The sequence below is a fragment of the Pteronotus mesoamericanus genome, unplaced genomic scaffold, assembly GCF_021234165.1.
Source record: "Pteronotus mesoamericanus isolate MK-2021 breed Mesoamerican mustached bat unplaced genomic scaffold, CSHL_Meso_final contig_27, whole genome shotgun sequence".
NCBI classification, from domain to species: Eukaryota; Metazoa; Chordata; class Mammalia; order Chiroptera; family Mormoopidae; genus Pteronotus; species Pteronotus mesoamericanus.
This window is the reverse complement of record NW_026555115.1, coordinates 20,041,009-20,062,985: the sequence shown is the minus strand read 5'-3', so window position 1 is coordinate 20,062,985 and position 21,977 is coordinate 20,041,009. Positions and strand designations below refer to the sequence as shown.

Here is a 21,977-nt window from a genome sequence, read left to right as displayed (position 1 = left end):
AACCAACGAATTGTTCAATGTGTATCTTTAAAAGAACTCTAAAAAATTCGTAATACCATACTTCTTTAGGAAACTAGTATTAAAATTTTCATGATTGTCTAGTGTTATTTCAAAAATACATTCTTCAAGTCAGAGTTCATATTTTATTCATTGCAGTTGGCTAACATGTCTCTTCAGTCTTTATACTTTCTTCTGTTGTTTTGAAAAATTTCTATTTGCACCGTGACTGGTGTGGCTCAGGTGCTTGGGCAATGTTCGGGCAAAGCGAAACAGTGCCAATTGGATTCCCAGTCACGGCATATGCCTGGGTCACAGGAAGTTACACGACAGTGAAAACTAATGACCTCAATCTCCTTTGGTAAGTCAGAGAGCTTGGCCAAAGTTAAAGTTAGAACTGAAGGGTAATTGTGCTTGCTTACCTAAATTTCTTGTCTGTCTAGCCACATTATTATACACCCAGATACGCTTATTTTAAGCTGAGGAAATAGCATCACCATCTGACAATCTACTTTCTTTTTTGGTGGGGAGGGAGGAAATTGCTTTATTCTAATTGATTCACAAACAATAACATCACAAAAGCTGGTTTAAGGCGGCCACACATTCATTTGCCCAGTCCCAAACTCAATACCAGCTAAATGAACTATACAGTAAGAACATCCTCTTACATTGCAATTCTAAGGCAAGGAAACTATTATAGACAGAGAGGAGAGGGGTTTTTTTGTTCATTTTGATAGAGGAGAAATTTAACTGGTAGTTTCATACTTTCACTAACAAATATATTTTTATACCAAATTAACTTGGTCATGAGAGATGATTTTCCATTTTTTCAATTTGAACTTCTTGAGTAAGCTAATCCTTTCACAAATCTCCACTGTTCCAGCATCTCCCTGAAACCCTCACAAAGCTTAAGGTCACCCTGGTCTGGGCACACTCCCCAAACTGTTTCATCTCATACTGGCACGTGCCAAACTGCAAGGAGGCTGAGTTCCCTGAGGCTCCTGGTAAGTGATGTCAGGCCTTGAGGGCTCAGCATTACTTCCTCCACCGAAGCCCCCAACGGTGGCATGACCTAGCATCCCGACAGCAGAGCCCACAGGTGCACCAGCTGTAGTGGTTGCCATCTGGGCCATCAGACCTGGCTGCCCGGGTGCAGCAGCAGATGAGCCAATACCAGATGGTGGAGCCGGTGCTGGCGGCTGTGTTGCTGGTACTGGTCTGGGCTCAGCTCTCATCTGAGGTGCCCAGCTTGCCGGCTGGCAGGAGGAGCCATGGGGGAGGTGCAGCTTTGGCTTCTATGATATCGCGGATTCGGTGTCTACAAGGGCGAAATTCGAAGAGGACCTCTGTAGCTTCTGCTGAACAGAAGAGAGGAAAACAGAAAGGCTCATTTTCTTAGTTTTGTGTTTTCCCCTACTAGAATGTAAATTCCATGAGGCCAGGGATTCTCGTTTCTTCATTGCTGTACCCTCAGGTGCTACTATACTTGGCATGCTGTACAGTGAAGTCACTCATTATCTGCTGAATAAATGGCTACCTTCAACTCACTGTTTTAGCTTTCAGTCAACAGTATACTTCAGGAAGCTGCAAAATTAATTTTTCCTATGGTCAAAGAATGAGGAATAAAAGAATGTGGAGATTACAAGCCTCTTGAGTGTTGTCCTGTGTCTACTGATTTTCTATGTAAAATTTAAATTATCTTGCTATTCATTTTTTTAAAGATTTTATTTGTAGAGAGAGGGGAATGGAGGGAGAAAGAAAGGGATATGTAGAGAGAAAGTGATCTGTTGCCTCTTGTACATGCCCCTACCAGGGACTGAACCAGCAACTCAGCCATGTGCCCTGATTGCAACTGAACTGGTGACCTTTCCCTTTGTGGGATGGTGCCTGACCAACTGGTTCACACAAGTCAGGGCTCATTTTTTATTGAGCCCTTAAATTTCAGGAGTAGTGAAGTCTTAATAAAGGTTGGAAGAATAAAATACTTATTGAATAAATTCTAGAGTAAGTGGCAGAGGAAAAAACACCTTACTGATGGTGTAGGTCAGGAAATGAAAAGACACAATTTGAGAATTATTCTTCCTTTATAAATAAACCATAACTGGAATATAGAGCAATAGTAACTTGCTGTGGGGATTCTGTAGAACATGTAATGCGGTCTTAATGGAGATTTTGGGGTTTAGTATTCATAAATCCCCCCAAAAAAGCTGTTGTTGCTAAGTTATATTTCACTATTTTTTTATACTTAGATTTTTTTAAAAAGATTTTATTTATTTATTTTTAGAGGGCAGGAAGGGAGGGAGAAAGAAGGAGAGAGAAACATTGATGTGAGAGAGAAACATTGATCAGTTGCCTCTCACACACCCACAACCAACCAGGGGCCTGGCCCACAATCTAGGCATGTTCCCTGATCAAGAATAAAACCATTGACCTTTTGATTTGCAGAACGATGCCCAATCCATGGAGCCACTCTGGTCAGGGCTCAATTTTTTTTTTTTTCTGAGCATGGCATTTCTAGCATGGTTTATATTTGTTTACTACATGTTAGGTACTGTTTTTCTTTTTAATCTATTGTCTCTCATAACTCCATGAGGCATAGGTACCAGTATTAGCCCCATTTTATATATGGGTGTTATTGCAATTCAGATTTTGTAACTTGCTTGATGTCTATCAACTTGTATTGGCAGAGTGCTCTTCCAGCCTGGAAGTCTAGCTCTCTTAACTTACTCTTAACAAACTCTTCAGAGAGCTTGTTCTCTTAAGTACAGTGTCAGCTGCTGAAGGTTGTGGTAAAAAACAAGCAACGCAGAGCATTAATGCTTTCAGAGCTAATCGTGGCTAAAATCTTGAGCTTTGGAAGCTGTGAGACTTGGGTTAGGGTCCTGGCTCCATTGTTTACTAGCCGTCTAGATTTGGGAGATTTATTTCTCTAAATCTTCATTTCCTTGATTGTAAAGTGTAAATATTACCTCTTAGAGTTGTAAGGATTACATGAACCAAAGTAAAAACCTGTTACTCAACTGAGCTAATTCCCCAATTTTTTTTTTAAAGCTGAAGAGTATGCATTGAATTTGTTGCCAGTCCTGTCTCAGAAGTCCAATATGTTTGCCTGAAATGTTGCTCCAGTTGAAAAGAACAAGAGTTGAATAGGAGATGAATTGCGGTCTGGGGACCTCACTGAGTAATAAAGGCAAGACACAATAAACTGGTGAGAGAATTTGTATGTGCATCTGTCCATGAATTTTCACATCCATATCTTTCAAGCATGCAGACCATTTGTACATGTTTACTTACACTACGGTATATCAACAGTCCTTAGAAGAATGAAGTTAATGAGTTTTTATGTAGTTGACAGTGTAACTGTCTAGGGTCAAAACTGCCACTGTGTGTGATCTTGGAGAATTTACCTCACTGTGCCTCAGTTTAGAATTTGCAAAACTACCTAGACCCTATTATAGCTTTTAACAAGTGTTGAAGTTTGTTTTAAAAAAATTAGTATCACAATCTTTGATATTCTTTGGGGTTCTCTGAATTATTCTGAAATTTTGGTCAGTGGGGTCCCTCTGCTGGTCACATCCTTTAGGTGCCTCTGGTTGACCTCAGATGACAAGTGGCATGGGCAGGAGATTCATAAGGGGGGACCCCAAAAAACCTGGAATTTATTTATGAAAAATTGTCTTTATTCTTACATATTTAAACTTCAGTTACCTTCAAAGTACTCTCCATTTGATACAATATGCCCATTGAGACTTTTTTCAACTATTCAAAGCAGTTTTGAACTTGTCAGGGTTTTGTTTTTGTTTTTTTAAAAAAATATTTTATTTATTTATTATTAGAGAAAGGGAAGGGGAAAGAGGGATAGAAACATGAACATGTGGTTGCCTCTTGTGCACCCCCAACTGGGGACCTGGCAACCCAGGCACGTGTCCTGACTGAGAATCAAACTGGAAACCTTTTGTTTCAAACAAGTGACCCTTTGGTTTGCAGACTAGCACTCAATCCAGTGGGCCACACCAGCCAAGGCTTGAACTTGTCAGTTTTGAAGCCTGTTAGTGCTTCAGCTGTTTTTTTTGTTTGTTTGTTTGTTTTACCTCTTCCACATCAGGAAAACAGTTCCCTTTGAGGATTTTATTTCATCTCAGGAAACAAACAAACCAAAAAGTCACTGGGGGTGAGATCAGGTGAATAGGGAGGATGAGGTGGGGGGGGGGTGTCATGCTATTTTTGGTCAAAAACTGCTAAAGAGCCAGCATGGTATGGACAGGTAAACTCATAAATCACCCATCATGAAATGGGCAAATGTCTTGAAAGAGCCTTGGAAAAAAATTCACTGAAGCCAAAAACAGCCTCTCACAACAATACCAGCTGGTATGCTGATACAGATGGGTTCCTACAACACTCATCTAGCAGGAGAAGTCTGTACTACAAGGGGCTAATTCTCCAGAAGACAATTCCATTTTTTGGGAGGGGGTCCCTCTTCATAGTCCTCTTTTTTCAGACCCTTCTGAAGCAACCAACCTCAAGAAAGCCCATAACCTTATTAACTATTCTGTAATTGAATCCCTGCCTTCCTTTCTCTCACTTCCATAAAGTCTTCCTTTATTCCCTCTCTAATTCCAAATGAATCATTCCCAGAACAATTGAATCTTCCTTATCTGAAATTGTCCTAAATTTGGTTCAAATAAACTCATATAGAGATTATACAAGTTCGGATGTTTCTTAAATAGACACAATCATAGGCATTACTCAAGAGAAATTAAAACATACGTTCATAAAGGACCCATGGACAAAGCCAAAGTGGGGAAGGATTGAGGGTGGGAGGTGGGGGTTGGTGGGGCAGGGGAAAGTGGTGGCAGGAAAATGGAGATGAATTTATTTGAATGATAAAAAAATAAAATTAAAAAACAATAAAATAAAACATATGTTCAACCCTGGCCAGTATGGCTCAGTTGGTTGGAGTATCATCCTGTTTCAATTCCCAGTCAGCATCATATCACGAGCCAAGATGGAGGCTTGGGTTGATATAGATTACCTCCTCACACAACCTAAAAGGAGGACAACAAATTAAAAAAAAAACAATCAGAATTTCCAGAAAATCGAACTGTATGGAAGTCTGACAACCAAGGAGTTAAAGAAACATTCATCCATACTGGTAGGAGGGGCAGAGATGGGCAGCTGGGGCAGAGAGAACATGGGGCAAGGTGGCAGCTAGAGGACTGGATGACCCCATATTTGCATGTGGATAAGCCAGGAGGAACAACTGGGGAGAGAAACAGACCGTGCAACCCAGAGTTCCAGCGCAGGAAAATAAAGCCTCAAAACCTCTGGCTGTAAAATACATGGTGGGGGGGCGGGTAGTGGTGGGAGGAGCTCCCATCCTCACTGGAGAGTCCACTAGAGAGACATACGGGGTCCTAGAACGTACACAAACCCACCCACCTGGGAATCAGCACCAGAAGGGCCCAATTTACTTGTGGGTAGTGGGGGAAGGGACTGAAAGCCTGTCTAGAGCCGAGCAAAAGGCAGTGTTCCCTCTCAGACCCCTCCCCCCACATATAGCATCACAATGAAGGGACGTGGCTTGCCCAGCCCTGGTGAATACCTAAGGCTCTGGCCCGTACAACATAACATGAGTGCCTAGACAAAGAAATATGGCCCAATGAAAGAACAGACCAAAACTCCAGAAAAACAACTGAGCAGCGAAGAGAGAGCCAACCTATCCGACGCACAGTTCAAAACACTGGTAATCTGGATGCTCACAGAATGGTTGAGTATGGTCACAAAATAGAGGAAAAAGTGAAGGCTATGCAAAGTGAAATAAAGAAAAATATACAGGGAAACAATAGTGAAGGGAAGGAAACCAGGACTCAAATCAAGGATTTGGAGCAGAGGGAAGAGACAGACATTCAACCAGAACGGAATGAAGAAACAAGAATTCAGAAAAAATGAGAGGCTTAGGAACCTCTGGGACAACTTTAAAACTTCCAATATCCAAATCATGGGGGTGCCAGACAGAGAAGAAGATGACCAAGAAATTGAAAACTTATTTGAAAAAATAATGAAGACAAATTCCCCAATCTGGCAAAGGAAATGGACTTCCAGGAGATCCAGGAAGCTCAGAGAGTCCCAAAGAATTTGGACCCAAGGAAGCATACACCAAGGCACAGCGTAATTACATTACCCAAGATTAAAGATAAGGAGAGAATATTAAAAGCATCAAGAGAAAATGAGACAGTTACCTACAAAGGAGTTCCGATAATATTATCTGATTTCTCAAAAGAAGCCTTGCATGCAAAAAGGGGCTGGGAAGAAGTATTCAAAGTCAGGGAAGGAAAGGACCTACATCCAAGATTACTATATCCAGCAAAACTATCATTTAGAATGGCAGGGCAGATAAAGTGCTTCCCAGATAAGGTCAAGTTAAAGGAGCTCATCATCACCAAGACCTTATTATATGAAATGTTAAAGGGGCTAGATTATCTAAGAAAAAGAAGAAGATCAAAAACTATGAACAGTAAAATGACGACAAACTCACAACTATCAACAACTGAACCTAAAACAAAAACAAAAACAAAGCAAACAACTAGAACAGGAACAGAATCACAGAAATTGGAGATCAGAAGGGAGGGGGAGGAGGAGAATGGGGAGAAAGGTACAGGGAATAAGAAGCATAAATATTAAGTACAAAATAGGCAGGGGAAGGTTAAGAATAGTTTAGGAAATGGAGAAATCAAAGAACTTATATGTACGACCCATGAACATGAACTAAGGGGGAACGGAGGGGGAGTACAGGGCAGAGGGGAATAAAGGGGAGAAAAAAATTGGACTGTAATAACATAATCAATAAAATATACTTAAAAAAATCCCAGTCAGGGCACCTACCAGGGTGTGGGTTCAATCACCAGTTGGGGCACATAGGAGAGGCAACCGATTGATCTTTCTAACTTCAGTGTTTCTCTCCCTCCCTTCCTTCCTAAAATTTATAAGCTTGTCTTCTGAAGATTAAAATAAAAAAAAAGGTATCTCCCTTAAAAAAAAAACCTATCTACACACAGACTTGAACATGAATGTTTATAAGCAGCTTTTATTTACAATAGCCCCATACCAGAAGGAACTCAATGTCTATCAATAGGTTAATGGATAAACAAATTGTGGTATATCTATGCAATGGACTACAACTCAGAAAAAAAGAAAGATAATAATTACTCACACATTTTCTTTATTTTTAATTTTTATTTTTTAAATCGTGTTTATTCTACTACAGTTGTTACAATTTTCCCTTCTTTGCCCTCCTCCACCCATCCCACCCACCCCCACCCTGCGCTCCCACAGTCAGTTCTCACTCTGTTGTCCATGTCCATGGGTCATTCATACATGTTCTTTGTCCAGTCCATTCCCTTTCTTTCCACCACTGTCCTCCTTCCCCATCCCCTCTGGTCACTTTCAGTCTGCTCCATGTTTCCATGCCTGTGGTTTAGTTTGTTCATTAGTTTATTTTGTTGAATAGGTTCCACTTATAGGTGAGATCATATGGTATTTGTTGTTGGGAAACACCCTGCCTGCTTTCAGGAGCTGTAACCCTGCCAACAGGCTGGAGGGGCCCAAGGCTGGAAATAATCAGGAGGCCTTGGAGAAACAGGCTCCTGAGGAGACTTGATCAGTACCCACCAGCAGGGGGATAGCCTCTGCCTCTCTGGTTCGCCATGGAGGACTGGTGATCAATGATGGGTAAGTTACCTCAAGCTGAGGTAAACAACCTAAGACAGGTCTCAGTCAGTATTGGCAGCAGACAAGAAATTGGGGGACACAGAGAAGGGGCAAAGAGGCCCCTGCACCTCTTGGCTTGGCTTGGATGTGGCCGGAGTCCTCATTATAGCCGAGAAGCAGTCTCCTCATCCCTTGGTGGTTCCCTTCCCCCGCCTGGCTCAGGCTTGAAACAGTGCAGGAAAAACAGCCCTAAATCAGGTCTGGCGGTTGCCAGAGTAATCAGGCCTAAAAGTAAATTCTTTAGAGTGTGTTTTGTTCCCCCCTCAAATATCTGGTCAGCTCATGCTGTGGCAGATCTTTACATTATTTACACCCCCTACCCTATATTTTTAAGGTGCCTTTAAGTCTACTATCCCCTTATCTATAGCCTCTATTTTTTATTCCAGTCTCCTCTCACACCCATGTAAATCAGTATACTCCTGTCACTTGTCTTCTTAAAAGGGTCATATATTCTCTGTGAAACTTATCATACTGATGTAATGAGATAATGTATGCATTCCTATTACCTAGTCCCACTGATAAGATTTTCAATAAAAGCCTTGGAAAAAAGGATGATAGGGCCTCTCCACTAGAGAGATGCGCCACGGTCTTCTCCACTAAGAAGGACGTCTGCTCTCCCAGCAAACAGAGAAGTGTTTGCGATGTTTTGTGTTTATCCCCCTCATCCATGACAACACTGGGACGGGCTCTACAGGATTCAGAGCCCTGCTCCCACCTCAGCTGGCCCCTGCAGGTTTCCCTCAGGTTCGGGGAGCACTGTGCTCTCTGCGGTGCACCCCCGTGGCAGGGCGCCACATCTAGCTGCTGCACTGGGCAACAATTTGTCTTTTACCAACTGGCTTATTTCACTTAGCATAATATTCTCCAGCTCCATCCATGTTCTTGCAAAAGGTAGGAGTTCCTTCTTTCTTTATTTTTTTAATGTAGATTGGTTTTATTTTTTTCAATGTCAAAATCCATTATAAAATATTAAAATATTTAATCCATTATAAAGTCTCAGCAATTAAAACAACATGACACCAGAACAGAAATAATCATGTAGACCAATGAAATAAAATGAGCATTCTAGAAACAAACGTATATATCTAACAATGTAATATATGATTAAACTGATATTTCAAATCAATGGGGAAAATAAAGCTTATTCAACAGATAAGGTGCATGGACCACTATTACTTGAAATAAAAAAAATACAGAGCCCTATTTCACACATTATACAAGAAATATTCAGGTGAGTAAAAAATCAACATGTAAAAATCTAAGGAGTTTTAGGAGAAAATACAAAATAATATTTTTCTTACCCTGAAGTAAAATATTCAAATCCATAATCTATAAAGTAAAATATTGACAATATGACTATATTAAACATTTAAGACTATACAATAATGTACATATAAAAAAATTAAAGGACAAGTAATAGAAGAGTATAGTATTTGCAACACATCTAAAAAAGGGTTAATAGTTTCTGGGTTTTTTCAGGGAAAAAATTCTACAAACATTTACTCAAAAAATGGTAAAGAATACTAAAAAGATCATTTAAAGCTGTTTAAATATAATAGAAATAGTCAAGATATATATATAAAACATGTTTAGTTTCAACAAATAATAAAGTAACAATTGAAATACCACATCATTGTCACAATCAGATTAATAAGTATTAAAAATATTGGTAATATCAAGCAAGTATTGGCAACTGTGAAAGGAGCTGGGTATTCATAGACTCTTTATTCATCTTCATAAAGCAGTCCCTATAGCATATTTTGCAGTGCTGGTTTGGTGGAGGTGTATTCTTTTAGCCTTCTTTTGTCTGGGAAATTCCTTATTATGCCTTCCATTTTAATTGAGAGCCTAGCTGAGTAGAGCAGTCTTGGTTGCAGGCCTTTGCTTTTCATGACTTGGAATATTTCTTGCCATTCCCTTCTGGCTTGTAGTGTTTCTGTTGAGAAGTCCGCTGCTAGCTGTATAGGGGCTCCCTTACATGTTACTACCTGGTTCTCCCTGGCTGCATTTAAGATTCTCTATTTCTCTTTGCTATTTGCCATTTTAATGATGATGTGTCTTGGAGAGGGCCTCACTGGGTTCCCCTTGAATGGGACCCTCTGTGCTTCCTGGACTTGTGTGACTTTTTCTCTCCTCCAGTTAGGGAAGTTTTCCATCATTACTTTTTCAAACAGGTTCTCTATCCCCTGCTCCTCTTCTTCACCTTCTGGTATACCTATTATATGGATATTATTATGTCTCAGGTTGTCCTTCATTTCCCTAAATGCCTCTCCATTCTTTTTGAGTCTTTTTTCATTTTCTTGCTCTTTATGGGAACTTTTTTCTACCTTATCCTCCAGCTCACTGATTCATTCCTGTGCTTTATCTAGCCTGCTTTTGATTCTTTCTACTGTGTTCTTCAATTCAGAAACTGTATTCTTCATTTGCTCTTGTCTCTTATTGATAGTTTCTATGTCGTTTTTCATGCTGATATAGTTTGCAGTAAGTACCTCATAGTTTCCCTGTAGTTTTTGGTAATTCTCACTGAGCTCACTGACCTCATTGAGCTTCCTTAGAATGATTGTTTTGAACTCAATATCTGATAGTTTACTTGCCTCTATTCCATTCTTTTTCTGGAGATTCCTCCTTTCCCTTCGACTGGGGGGTGTTTTTTTGTCTTCCCATTATTTGTGAAACTCTTCTTTTTTGCTTCTGCTTCTTCAGTTGATCTGTCTTGATTTCCTGACTTTGTGGTGTGAACTTCAATGGTAGGAGACCGCTGTTAATTCTTTCTGGATCTGTCTCTGATGATGTCAGATGTTGATCTTGTCTGATCTTAGGCAGTCTGAGACTTCCGGGAATGTACTGTCTGTGGCTGTCTCTTTCAGTTGTTAGTCTAGTCACTGTGCACTCAATGGTCAGGCTTAAGTACCACAGGGCAGCCCAGAGTCCCTCCTGGGGGCAGGGTTATTGGGTCCTCTCATGCTGCTGCTGCTCAGGGGAGTGGTCTTCCTGAGCCAGATGGCTACTGCTGTATGGGGGATGAGTCAGCACCAGGATCCTCTGGTTACTCTCTCAGTTCCCTCACCAAGGCCTCCTTCCTTAGTCTCTCCTCAGGCGTCTCTAACTTACTCTGTCCTGACTTTGCTGGAGCCCAGGGTAAGTAGCTGCAAATAAAAATTTATGTGTTGGCCCTTTAAACAACTCTATGTTTCTCCAGCTGCCTGTCTCTGGCAGAGAGCTACCGTGCTGCTTTTTGCAGCTGGCTGTTATCTCTGTACTTTTTGGGCCCTGGTCCTGTAGGATGGAGAGCCCCACTTATGGTTTAGACTCTATCCTTCTCAAGGGAATCCAATTGGCCATTTCTATATCCGTCTGGTGCTGCCACCTGTGGGCACCCTGCCCACCTTCTCGAGTTTCTACTACACTCCTTACCAGTGAGGTTGTGCTAGAGCTGATTCTTCTGTCTGTCTGAGGTTATAAGGCTCCTCTCTTGCTATTGTTCAGTTGTTTGTTCCAGGTGATTTCTCTACAATTTAGTAGCAATTCCAGGTTTGTCCTAGGAGGAGGCTGGTGTGACTTCTTTTCACCCTTCTGCCATCTTGATTTTCCTACTCATACATTTTCAACATGGATAAATCTGAAAATCATTATGCCCAGTGGAAGATGCCAGAGACAAATGTGTGATTACATTTTTATATAAAACCCAAACCAAACTATAGTGATAAAGAGCAAATCAGTAAGGGGAAGTAAAAATATTTTCAAGATCATGAAAATCTTCTCTTAGTTGTAGTGAAGATTTCATAGACTCTCAAAAGTAAATTGTATTCTTTATTTTTTAAAAGGTTTTACTTATTTTTAGAGAGAGGGGAAGGGAGGAAGAAAGAGAGGGAGAGAAACATCAATGTGTGGTTGCATCTTGCATACCCTATACTGGGGACCTGGCCTGAAACCCATGCATGTGCCCTGACTGGGAGTTGAACCAGTGATCCTTTGGTTCTCAGGCCGGTACTCAATCCACTCAGCCACACCAGCCAGGACAAATCGTACACTTTAAATTAAATGCCTGGAACGATGCATTTCTAAAAGTTACAAACTCCAAGGTGTAGCTTGTAAATGTATTGCTGATAAAACTAACTTATTTCCCAGAAGTATTCCCCAAATATAATACAGTAAATAGAGTATATTAGAAATGCACACCAGTGAATAATAATTATAAAGAAAATTATTGCTGAACTGATTATCTCACTGACAATGAGAAATAAAGTTTTTCAACTATGTTTCAAAGAGCCTGGGTGTTGTAGAGATGAAAAATGAGCAGGGCTCTGGGTCAAGGGCCCCAGTCCAGCCAGCACTCTATTACTTCCATATTAGGATATCCTCTGAGATTTTACTTGATAAAAGGGTTTCACTGATAATGAAAAACAATGGCAAGAGCTGGGAAGAATTCATGGAGAAAATTGATGTATTTGGTGGGCACAAGCACCCTGGCCATCAAAAGCATACACTCTAGCTATAATAACCAAGTTTCAGTTTTAAGGAATTTATGTCTAATCATATGTTGCAGTTGATGGCTAAAAAAATAAAATCAACTTATATTGAAATGGGGGTAATTTTCTGGCTCTTCTATAGCTTATATAGGATATTAGCAATATAATAATATTAGTGATAGCAAATATTAATAACATAAATAAGAGTTACTTAGTTTTTACTATGTACCAATAGCTGTTTTAAGCACTTTAGAACATTTTTTTATTGACTATCCATGACAACCCTAATGAGTTATTTTATAGGTAAGGAAGGCACAAAGTAATTATTTTTCTCATAATAATACAACTAAATGAAGACTAAAAACTGAATTGAAAAATGTATTTAACAGTCTTTTACAAATACAATCTTTGCTGGTTTCACACTTCACAAAGGTTATTATTTATTTTCCCAGACTCATTGATACTGGGAAGGGGACCATGAAGACCAGTCCTTTAGTAGTCACCACCATCATCATCTTCACAATCATCTCTAATGTTCTATTCCATGTTCCCTGCGTGCTAGCTGCTATGCCAAAAATTTCCTAGTCTTTCTCTTATTTAATGCTCACAAGGACAAAAGTGGAGATTCAGAAATACTAAGTAACAGAGAGATTGAATGGATGGTGGAGCCAGGATTCCAACTTGAATTCAACTCCAAATTTGCTATTTGTCATAAGTAGTCCCTACAAAGTTATAATATATCCCATACTCTTAACACCAGTTAAGCATTCTGTTCCATAAAGTGAGTCTCTGAATGTGGTTAGTGTTAGTTCCCTAGAGCCTTATGGTTTCTAACATGCTTACAATCATAACACCCAACTGCCACCCAGCCCTAATCCTAAATCTAAAGTGAGCTGCTACTCATGGGCACCAATTTTACCTCCAATTTGAGGGAAAGTAGGTAAATTTTGAATGATGTTAGGTAACACCAGGAAGTATGATGGGAATACAAGGTCTGTACAGAAGGTATCCAGACATGTAATATGAAAAATAGAGAGACATTTATTGAGGAAGATACAAGATACAAGAAACATGGCGTCTACTGCCCCCACTGACAGTACGGTGAAGTTGTCATTGTTCACCCAGGCACATTCCAGTCCACTCTCCTTGGTTGTCAGGTTACATCTATGTCTGGCAAACTATTCTCATTATATTAATAATGGCTGGACCTTTTCCAGAGAGACCTCGTATATTTACTTTGGCCACTTTCCCAGAATATAAGGAATAGAGAAAAAAATATATGTGTAAGAAAAAGCTAAGATTCAGTTCAACTCTGGCTTTATTTCTTTTTCATCATTTGGAGGAGAAAATAATCTGAGAAATAAAAATACAAAAAATAAGCTAAACCATCTCTCTCTCTCTCTCTCTCTCTCTCTCTCTCTCTCACACACACACACACACACACACACACACACACTCAATTTAATAGATTGGATCAACATAGCTAACAAAGCACACACACCTATACCCTATCTACCACATAAAATCCCATGAAATGATAGAGAAAATACTTTTTAAAAGAAAGAAAAAAATCCTAGGATAACAAGAAAAACTGCCATCAGTAAACTAGAAATACTGAGAAAAGACAGAATTTAGATAGGATGACATCTCAGAAAAACAAAATGGAAGGAAAGTTCAGCTCAAATCACACAGAGGAGGAGAATTTGGAGGAAGGGTAGCAAGCTGAGTTAGCAGATCAAATAGGGGAGAGGGCACTGTGGTGGAGCTGGTCAGGCTAAGTGGAGAAAGAGGTTTAAGGCAGCTAGACTAGTCAACAACTTTCTCCTCCACACTGGTTCTAAATTGTGGCTCAGGAGCTACTAACTTTAGGGAGAACACTAGTCTTTCACACCTTGAAGATAAGCTGCCAATACCTCCTTGTCTTTTGAATGCTGTTCCTTACCTCAAACTGGCAGAGGATGGCTCAGGTAATAAAAAAAGGCAAAGTCAGCAGAGATTCTAAAATACAAGATTGAACAGATAATTAAACATTGTCACATATTTGGGGGCAAAAATGGCCTTTGGGGCAATGATCAGGGCAGCTTATTACATCCTACATCCTCCCCACACCTTGTCCATCTTTATTTGAAAAAAAAAATCAGGTGCAACATTAATTGAAACAGACGGGAAGTATAAAAAGAGCTGTAGAGGGTGGCAGAAACTGTTCATTGACCCCAAATATCTTTTTGTTTATGATATATGGGTAATCCTGCTTTTGAAAAGTTCTCATTATGCCATTTTACACTTATGAAAGACCTAAAATAGTACTTGTTTCTGTTAACTGAAAGAAATCTGAAGAGGACCTTTGCTTTTAGAAAAAGGAAAGGAAAGAGAAAACAGTGTTTAGCATTTGTTTTGGAGCAGCCCTTACAGAAACATGTGCACCTGAGCAGCAAGACTGGCACCAGAAGTTCCCTTTCCAGGAACCATACTCAGCATCTCTGCACCATGCTGCCATAGATTTGAACTGTCTGGGAGCATCTGGACTTTACCTCAGTTTATTCTGTGCATCATTACCAAGGCTGCCCAAAGGTATCAGAAAAACCTAAGAGAGCATGCCAGGATGTTACGTTTAGTGTAAAACTTGAAATAACTAAGCGTATTTCATATGAATTGGAAGGTTATTTTGGAGGCCTGGGAATGCTAAAAAAATATTTCCATATAAATTAACGGTATTTGTTTCTTTGCTTCACTCCATTTTGACATATGAAAGCTTTCATAGGAAGGATCTACTTTTGGATAGTGGGAAACGCCTGTATTTATGACATGATGGCATATCAAAATAATGGGAAATTATGGGCTAGTTAGTAACAGATACTGTGGATTGCCCCAACTCTCTCCTTGGATGCTGTCCTAGCAAGCCCAAATTACATTTCCCAGATTGACTTGTAGCTAGGGGTCCAGATACAAGTCATGTAAGACTTGATTGAAAATTGAGGTAAGGCATGGTTCTCTTTTGGCAGTTTCCTGGCCCTTTCAGAGTTAGCAACCTCTTTTACAGGTAATTTGGGGTCTTCTTGAATTCTCATGATAAAGTCTGTTTCTCCCAAAGATTCTGTATATCATCTATTAACAAACCTCTTTTAGCAAAAGGGACTTCAATCCTGAAAAAGGCATTATCCATTTGGGAAACAAGTTGTGTTACTCCAAAATGATCAGTAAATAAATGAGAAAATGAATACTAAGAAACTGAAGTTCAAAAATCTCAGTAAAAAGTACAGAATACTTTTAACCTTGGAGTTAACCTTCCTAAGCAAGACTAAAAACCCAGAAGCCATAAAGGAAAAGATGGACTGATTTGATATAATAAAAATTAAAATTTCTTTAGGACAACAGGCAAGTAACAGACTAAGAGGAAATATTCTCAGAATATAAATCAGAAAAGGGTTAGCATCTCTAATTTATTAAAATTCTCCTGTAAGTCAATAAAAAGACATAACCAAATTAAAATTGATTAGAGTACTAAATAGGTGATTTATAAGGAAAAAAATCCAAATGATTAAAAGACATATGAGTAGACTTGAACTTGGTGGTAAGTAGAAAAATGCATATAAATATATATAAGTGCCTTACTTCAAAACCAATTAAATCAGAATCTCTGGAATTAATAGCTTCCCACCCACATAATTTCAGTGTGTAGGTAAAGTTAAGAACCATTGCTCTCTAAAACATTAACTCAAAGTATGGACTGTGGACAAGTAACATCAGCATCACTTAGGAAGGAGCTTGTTAAAAATGCAAATTACTGCCCTGGTTGGTGTGGCCTAGTTAGCTGGAGCATCATCCTGTACCCTTAAAGGTCTCAGGTTGATTCCCAGTCAGAGCACATGCCTGAGTTTCGGGTTCAATCCCAGGGTGGGGTGCATGCAGGGGGCAACTGATCAAGTTTATCTCTCTCCTTGATGTTTCTCTCCTTCTCTCTCACTCCCTTTCCCTCTTTCTAATAAAAAAAAAATGCAAATTATTGCCCTGAATGGGCTCAGCTGGTTGCAGAGGATCCCAAATACCAAAAGGTTATGGTTTTGATCCCTGGTCAAAGCATATATCTAGGTTGTAGGTTGAATCACATTGATATTTCTCTCTCTCTCCCTCTCTCTCTCCACTGCTTCCTCTCTCTCTAAAATCAATAAACATATTGCTGGGTGAGGGTTAAAAATGTAAATGATTGAGTTTCTTACAATACACATTGAATCTGAATCTTTGGAGCTCAGGAATCTCTTTTAATAAGACCTCGATGTGACTCTGATACATTCTCAAGTTTGAGAACTCAGAAACCTCTGTCCTCAGGCTTGAGGCAGGTGCCTATCAACTACACACCCCTGTGTTCCATTGTTTCTGAGTTGCCTAGCAAGAATTTGCCTGCCATGTGTGTTCTTCTCTTCCTCAACTACCTGTAAATGAACCATTCTCACTTCTTAAATCTAATATTTCATTCCCCTCCTTTGTCAAAAAAAAGTCATATATACCCAATGTTGCCTCACTGTCATTGGAATTTTCATGAATATGTGAATCTCTATGGACATGTATTAAAATTTTTATTTTTCTTCTGTTTAAAAAAAATGAAAGGAACGTTTCCTTAGCCTTTATTTATATTACAGAGCTATTGGGAGAATAACAACAGATGAAACAGATGAAATAGATGAAATTTTGAGGAAAATTAAAGTAATGATTGCAAATGCAAATAATCATTCCCAAATTTTATATAATTTTAGCATCATACTTAACAATATAAATGACAATAACTCATTACTGAGATAGAAATTTCCTGGACCAATGGAAAAGTAGTCTATGTCTTTATTTCTGATCCATCTCCAAATATAGTGGAGTCCTAGTTGAATAACATAGCCTCAGTAGATGTGAAACTGCCAAATGAAGAGGATAACCAGTAGCTTTACTCTTGAGTTTCTTAAATATTATAAGTTCCCCTATGAAAACTAGATTTTTTTTGTAATGTCTTTATTTTTTTTCCGAGTGTTTCTATTAAATGGGAAACGTGTATTTGTGCAGCTTGGCTATCCAGGATCATTTATTCTGTTCCATTTTGTTTCAGAATATTGACTTGTGGTTATGTTGGTATGTTATTTGAGGCTTCATACAATGAAAATCAACAGACATATGCTCCTTCTTACCCATTAATCTGTCTGACAATATTCAATACATAGTGAAGTTATTGAAGCAGAGAAATGGCATAATTATATTCAGATTTTGAAAAGGTTGCTCTGTCTGCTGTGTAGAACAATTTCAAACAACATCAGCATTAACTAGGAGTTACCTTTTAAAAATTATTAAATATGCAAACTATTAAATAATAAAATACTTTTAAAAATTATTAAAATTATTAAAAATGCAAATTATTGAATGTGTGTGTACCAAGGAGGTATATTTTGAAGTTCATTCAGGTGTAGAAAGGGACTCATAAAATTGTGATTTTTATCTAATTTTTAAAAGGTTTCCATTTTAATGTTTACTTTATAATATTAATTATACAGCAAAATCTTGATGTAATATCACAAATGAAGTAAATAAATCCAATGCACTACGATGAAACTTGCACAGCTATACTGCCTAAATTTTTAAAAAATATATAATCTTTAACTACCCTTTGCAAGAGCATGGATGGAACTGGAGAGCATTATGCTAAGGGAAATAAGCCAGGGGGTGAAAGACAAATACCATATGATCTCACCTATAAATGGAACCTAATCAACAAAACAAACAAGCAAGAAAAATATAGCCAGCAGCATTTATATAAAAAATAAATTGACAGTAACCAGAGGGGAAGGGGCGGGAGGGTAATGGGGAAAAAGAAGGGGAAAGGTCAAGTCAAGGAACATGTATAAAGGACCCATGGACAAAGCCAAAGTGGGGAAGGATCGAGGGGGAAAGTGGTGTTGGGAAAATGGAGACAACTGTACTTGAACAACAATAAAAAATAAATCTAAAAAATCTTTAGTTTATTTTTTTATTACCATTTAGTTCTCTTATACCTCCCTCCCCTCAGCAATCACCCACTGTCATCCATGTCCATGAACCCTTTTTCTTTTCTGCTCGATCCCACCATCCCCTAATTTCTACCCCTACTAGCTGTCATCTGTTCTCAATCTATGAGTCTGTCTCTCTGTTTTGCTTGTTAAGTCACTTTGTTTGTTAGATTCCACACATGAATGAAGTCATATGGTATCTGTCTTTCTCTGACTGGTTTATTATTTATTTTAAATAATCTAGTCAAGGAGAGGAAAAATGGTGTGGGGAGGTTATAGATGAAAAAGACTGACCATTTCCAGTTAAGATGGATGGTGGCATAGGGAAACATGGCTTGCCTCCTTGTACAATCACATTAAATTTACAACTAAACTATAGAACAACCACCATTCCAAATATGAAATTGAGCTGAATGGAAGTCCTATAACTACAGAATTAAAGAAGAAACTACATTGAGACTGATAGGAAGGGCAGATTGCAGAATGGGCTGGTCCCACGCCCCTGTGTGATAGATAAAAATTGGGAGGGATATCTCAGGAGTGAAGGATTCAATTCCAGCCCCACACTAGGCCCCACCCCACAGATTTCCAGTGCCAGGAAGAGAAGTCACCATACTTTTGGTGGTAAAAGCCAGTGGGGATTGAGGCTGTGGAAGACAAAATGCTAGAGTCTCAGGCAGTTCCTCTTAAAGGGCTCACGCAAAGACTTACTTGGATTCACTATCTCTGAGCTCCAGACTGGAGACAGCAAATTAAAAGGTACCAGAAACATATGGGGAGGAACTGAATTGTCCAGCATTGGGACAAGAGCTGGGGGGAAGGCTTCTTCCATACAGAAGTGCTGGTGGAGGCCACTGTTCCTTTTTTAACCCCCCGCCACAGAGCCACAGAGCCGGCAGGTGAGGGCAATATCTGAGACTCCACCAACCTAGTTAACATTATTTGCCCCACTGTGGTGATTTCCAGAGACCCTGCCCAACACAACTTTTGGGCCCACCCAACTTGTTTCCAGCAGCTTTTCCATACAAATGGCTTATATTGGCATATGCTTCAGATTTTCCAAAGTTCTCTCAAACAAGTGGCATCTGGAGTCAATGAACTCTGTACCTCTCACTAAGGTGCTCCAGGTCTGGCATTAGCAGCAGCTGGCCTTGGCTCACAGCTTGGCCTCACCTAAGCATCTCCAAGCCCAGCACAAGTATCAGCCATCTGAAGATTGCTTTGTAGCTAATATTGTGTGACCCCAGACAAAACACAGGTGCAAAGAGCAAACAAGTCTCAACTACAACAGGGGGATGTACACAGTCTACACAGTGGGTGCAATTCAAGTACCCAGCTTGGGTAATAAGAGAGGCTGTGTCACTGGACCCTATAAGACACCTACTACACTGGACCACTCTGCCTGGGAGATGTAGCAGCTCTCCTTATACATAGAAATAAACATGGGAAGGCTGACAAAATGAGGAGACAAAGAAACATGACCCAAATTAAAGAACAGAACAAAACTCCAGAAAAAGAACTAAACAAAATGGAGACAAGCAAGCTACTAGATGTAGAATTCAAAACACTGGTTATAAGGATGCTCAATAAACTTAGTGAAAACCTCAATAGCCTAAAAAAGATTCAGTCAGAAATAAAGGACATACTACATTTTACTAAGTAAAATGAAGAACAATTTACAGGGAGTAGATGAATCCCAGAATCAAGTCAAAAATTTGGAATATTAGGAAGCAAAAAACAACCAACCAGAACAGTAAGAAGAATAAAGAATTAAAAAAAAAATGAGGATAGTGTAAGGTGCCTCTGGAACAACTTCAAGTGTTCCAACATTCATATCATGGGGGTGACAGAAGGAGAAGAGAGAGTGAGAAATTGGAAATCTCTTTGAAAAAATAATGAAAGAAAACTTCCCTAACTTGATGAAAGAAATAGACATACAAGTCCAGGAAGCGCAGAGAGTCCCAAATAAAATGAACCCAAAGAGACCCACACCAAGACACATTATAATTAAAACCACAAAGGTTAAATACAAAGAGAGAATCATTTTTAAAAAGATTTTATTCATTTATTTTTAGAGAGGAGGGGAGGGTGGGAGAAAGAAAAGGAGAGAAACACCAGTCAATGTGTGATTCCCTCTCATGTGCCCCCCCCGACCCGGGGGCCTGGCCCTCAACCCAGGCATGTGCCCTGACTGGGAATTGAAGTGGTGACCCTTTGGTTTGCAGGCCGGCACTCAATCTACTGAGCCACATCAGCCAGGGCACAATGAGAGAATCTTAAAAGTAGCAAGAGGAAAGGAGTTAGTTACCTGCAAGAGAGCCTCCATAAGACTGTCAACTGATTTGTCAAAAGAACCTTTGCTGGCTAGAAGGGGTGGGCAAGAAATATACAAAGTGAAGAAAAGCAAAGACTTACAACCAAGATAACTCTACCCAGAAAAGCTATCATTTAGAACAGAAGGACAGATAAAGATCTTCCCAGAGAAGAAAATGCTAAAAAAAATCATCACCAAAATAGTATTATATGAAATGTTAAAGGGTCTTCCTTAAGAAGAAAAAGATAAAAAATATGAACAATAAAATGGCCATAAATGCATATCTATCAACAACTGACTCTAAAAAAACCCCCAAAATATAAACAAGTGGAACAGAAACAGAATCATAGATACAGAGAATGTTTTGATGGTTGCTAGATGGAAAGGGATTCCAGGGGATGGGCAAAAAAGGTGAAATGATTAAAAAGTACAAATAGGTAGTAAGAGAATAGTCATGGGGATGTAAAGTACACCATAGGAAATAGAGTATCTAAAGAACATATACGCATGACCCATGGATTAGGACAACAGTGGGGATTGCCTGAGGGAGTGGTGGGGGCTGGGTGGAGGGTGGCAAATGAGGAAAAATTGGGACAACTGAGAAAGCATAATCAATAAAATATAATTTCTGTGTATTGGGTAGAGCTGCTTTGACTTCCTTAATAGTGTGGCCTATTGTAGAAAAGACACCTATAAATTGCATGGGGTGCAGCCTAAGGTAAATCACCAAGTGGGATATGTGTCACCACTTTGTGGCTCTGTGTAATGTAGGGCTTGAGAAGGGACAATGCCCCTGCCTAGCCTCTGGAGATTTGTCCAGGAGGAAGCTGTCTGCTGGCACTCACCCTGTTGGAATCACTTCACTTTCTCCCCATATGCCATTTGCACATTTCCAGCTATTGTCTTGGTGCTGAAGCCCTGGGCAAAAGTAGGGTCTGTGTAAGCCCCGAGACCTTTGTAGGCCCATTAAGAGGAGTCTCCTAAACACCCTGAAGTTTCTTCCACAGCCCCAACCCCTACTGGTACTTAGCCAGAAGTTTTGGGGACTTACCTTCATGGGCTGGAACCTTGGGCTGAGTGGTATGGACTAGGGCAGGGATCACTTGCTCCTGAGATCTCCCTTCCAATTTTTATCCATCACACATGAATGTGGGACTGCCCACTCCACTGCCTTTCCATGTCTCTCCACATCTCTGCCCCTCCTAACGGTCTGGGTGAATGTGGGTTCTTTAAATCCTTGGTTGCTGTGATACAAGCAAGATAGTGGATAAATGAATGGAGTCATACAGGCCTACTCCAAGGACCACTCTGGAATTACAACTAAATTGTGGAGAAATCACCTGGAACAAACAACAGAACAACAGTGAGAAAGGAGCCTTATAACCTTAAACAGACGGATGACTCAGCTTT

The 21,977-nt window shown here is 39.6% G+C and overlaps 1 pseudogene; it reads right to left on the bottom strand.

The window, feature by feature from the left end:
• Positions 1-826: 826 nt before the first annotated feature.
• Positions 827-21,624, bottom strand: LOC129071648 (coiled-coil-helix-coiled-coil-helix domain-containing protein 2-like; annotated as a pseudogene).
• Between the last annotated feature and the right edge of the window lie 353 nt (positions 21,625-21,977).